The 3,321-nt window shown below is 53.8% G+C and overlaps 1 protein-coding gene across 1 annotated transcript in view; it reads left to right on the forward strand.

Moving 5' to 3' along the window:
* Positions 1–3,321, forward strand: part of COL18A1 (collagen type XVIII alpha 1 chain) — a 90,064-nt gene that overhangs the window by 1,174 nt on the left and 85,569 nt on the right. The gene's annotated exons all lie outside the window — the stretch shown is intronic.

A 3,321-nucleotide genomic window follows, 5' to 3' on the forward strand; every position in this document is an offset into this window, starting at 1 on the left:
CCCCCCCACCAAAGTGTCTGGGTGTTTAGGCCCAGGTAGAAATAAAGCCCTGCAGCCTCCGGGTCTGCTTTCAGCACCCACACACCTGAGGGCCACAGCTGGGGAAGAAGGAGAAGGATGCCAATGGGAGTCACTGGCGGACAAGGCCATGCTGGATGATTCAGCTGGTTGTGTGCGATCAGCTGAAGTCACCAGGTTAAATAGCAGCACTGACCTTTGAAAAAGGGGGCCACCTTTTTTTTTTTTTTTTTTGACACAGAGTCTCAAGCTGTCGCCCTGGGTAGAATGAGTGGCTTCATAGCTCATGACCAACAACTCAGGCTCAAGGGAGCCTCTTGCCTCAGTTTTTCTATTTTTTAGTAAAAGTTTGGATCTTGCTTTTGCTCCAGGCTGGTCTGGAACTCCTGAGCTTAAGCTATCCACAGGCGTGAGCCACTGTGCCCTGCCAGGGGGCCACTTTATAAGTAGATCTTCTAAAAAACACCTGTTTGTTGACTACAGTTCCTCATTTATAACTGTCAGAGAGCAGACTCCACGGTCATGTGGTTTCTTACTGCCTAGGGTCATTTCAGACCATTAATCATCGCTGCAGAGAGTTATCCCCTTTGTACCAGGGACCACCAGTGCCCGGGTGCCTGGACCAGGCTCCCTGTGCAAGGGTTTGCCAGCCCGGAGCCTCTTGTAATCACTAATGACAAAGGAAAGTAAACCAGTTGTAGCTATAAAAACTTTGTTATCAGGGAAGCCGTAGAGAAGGTGGTGACTGTTACCCTGTTAAATCAGTGAGCTTTGCTGAGGTGGCATCTTAAAGGGTTAATGCAGATTGGGGGGTTGCGGCTGTGTGCTCTCTGTTCCACCCATCCCTAGCTCTGCTCTCTGTTGGAATGTGGCTCTTTCTGTGTCCTAGAGGTTGAAGGGAAGCAGACACAGTGGGGTCTTGATGCCCTCCCCCTCCCCCAGGGCATGGGAGAAGGCTCCAGGCCCTCTGCTCTGGCCCAGCCCCAGGGGGACCAAGACCACTTGAAGTGGGATAACAACCATCTTCTAGGTGTGTTTGGAGAAGAGCTAATGTGCTGAAGCCCTGACTTAGCAGGGCTTGGTATGCTCTAGAAACCATAAAAAAACCAACCTTGTGAATCAAAAGCATGAGGTCCAATTTGCTGATCTGCACATTTTTTTCTTGATCGAAAATGCTGCATTTCCTATGTCTTTGTGCTTCACTTGACCCTAAGAAGAGTCTTTTGCATTGTGTAATGATTGGTCCCTGTGACTCTGAGGCATTTCTGTGCATTTCTCCATAGTTAGAAATTGGGGCAGCCATGCAACTACCCGGGATGCTTGGTCTCACCTGCACTTTCTCCTGTGGGGTCATGTGTGCTAACGTGGCCTGCTGGAGACCCTGGGAAGTGTTTGTGAGTCCGTGCTTCAGAGCGAGGGCTCTGCTGTGTCAGGCCTGGTCCTGTGTCCTCGAGCCTGTTCTCCACTAGCCTTTGCCTCAGGCTCCATTTACCCTGCCTTCCCCTACTGTCTGGTGGTCCACAGAGTCAGGCAGTGGACTGGAGTCTTGCCCTCTTCCCGTCCCTCAAGAGGCCTGCAGGAACTGGGCTTCCCTGGGTGCCTGTGGGGCACATGTGCATCTGGGCAGCTCAGACCCTCTTGCAGAAGGTGGTCCTGTTCTGGGCTCACCCCTCCCGGGGGAGTCTTCAGAATCCAGAAGGACCTTTGGAAGATAGTTTTGAATTTCAGTAAAACTTGTTTTTCAGGGTACTCCTGTTTTCCTTTAAATGAAGAAGGAGGGGGCAAGTCTTCTGCAGGGAAACTGAAAGGGAGGTAACTGAGCTCCATCCGGAGTGCAGGCCCCAGATTGGGAGGGGGGGCAAGGGAGAGCCCTTAGCTGCTGCTGTCTGCTTTGTAGGTGCACAGCACACATGTGAGTGTGCACACATGTGTGTGCACTCAGGCATATGTGCCCACCACACATGTGGACATGTGTGCACACACAGAGACACATCACACATACACTTTCTGCACCAAAAGTACTTAATTCTGCCTTCATCTCAAGTGTTGGAAAGATCTGGTTCTTCAAGCTACTGGGAGAGTCACTGGGGTCCTGTGTGGAGTTTCTAGCCTCTTCCACCTGTGGAGTGGTAGCCCTGCCCCTGGACAGCACCTGGGCTGCAGCAGGCAGACTATATGGCCAGGCCAGGAGGGCAGCTGCCTCAGTGTGCAGCCTGGAGACAGGAGCCTCAGGATGCCCTGCCACTGTGGGGCTGGCTCAGCTTCTCTCGAGGAGGGTGCTGTCTACCCCAGAGGGTACTCCTCTCACTCAGCCCTGCATGGCTTGGTGGTGGAGTGTGTGATGGAGAAACTGGTGCACCCTGGAATGTTCCAGGTAAAGCCCTGGCCTCCTAGAACCTCATAGCTAGTGGGCGACAGAGTGGGCAACACCTAGTCTTCTGAGTGGGTGTCCAGGGAACCTCTTCCACCTGAAGCCTGCTGGGCAGGGTGTGTTGGTCCAGGGGGCCTCTGTCCTCTGGCACTGATGCTCAGGAGTCAGAGGGAGGCTGAAGGGGCAGCGCTGGCCTGGCTGTGGCTGACTAGTAGCCCTCAGCCTGGGGCTCTGTCCACACTGGGCTGGCTTTGGCCCAGCACATGCTCGTGTGGATGTGTGGCTAACTGGGATGCTATCAGCTGCTACTTTCAGAGAGCAAGACGCCACACCTGGCCAAGCCTCAGCCGCGACACGTCAGGTAGCAGCAAGCCGAGGTAGATGACATAAGGCCTGACACATAAAATCCTCCAGACACAGCGCTGCTGGTGGGGGCATGCTTATGAGATTATTAAATTTGGTACATTTTGAAATGCAGTGGCCCCCAAAGATTGTGGAAACAGTTGTGGAGGCCTCCCATGAGCTCCAAGCCTCTGCAGCCTCACGTGGCTTTTCTGGATCCCCGGTCCTGGCAGTTTGGGGTCTCGACTGGCCCTTGGCCAGACTCAGGCTCCTTCCCTACAGCCTAGGCCTCTAAGTCTCCCACCTACTGGAAGCATTGGAAGGGGCCTGTGCTGGTGTGGTGGCATAGGCCTGGCCCTCCCTGTGTGGCTGCAGGCTGGGTCTGTGTGTCCAGCCCTTGGGCTGCAGGCCCTGGTGTCTGCCACCTACTTCATCATTTCCAGTTCCCCGTCCTTCACCACTTCACCAGGGAAGGAGTAGCTCTTTTTTTTTTTTTTTTAGACAGAGCCTCAAGCTGTCCCCCTGGGTAGAGTGCTGTGGCATTACAGCTCACAGCAACCTCCAACTCCTGGGCTCAAGCGAGTCTCTTG

This window comes from Otolemur garnettii, unplaced genomic scaffold (genome assembly GCF_000181295.1).
Source record: "Otolemur garnettii isolate 467f Iridium unplaced genomic scaffold, OtoGar3 scaffold00128, whole genome shotgun sequence".
Lineage (NCBI taxonomy): Eukaryota > Metazoa > Chordata > Mammalia > Primates > Galagidae > Otolemur > Otolemur garnettii.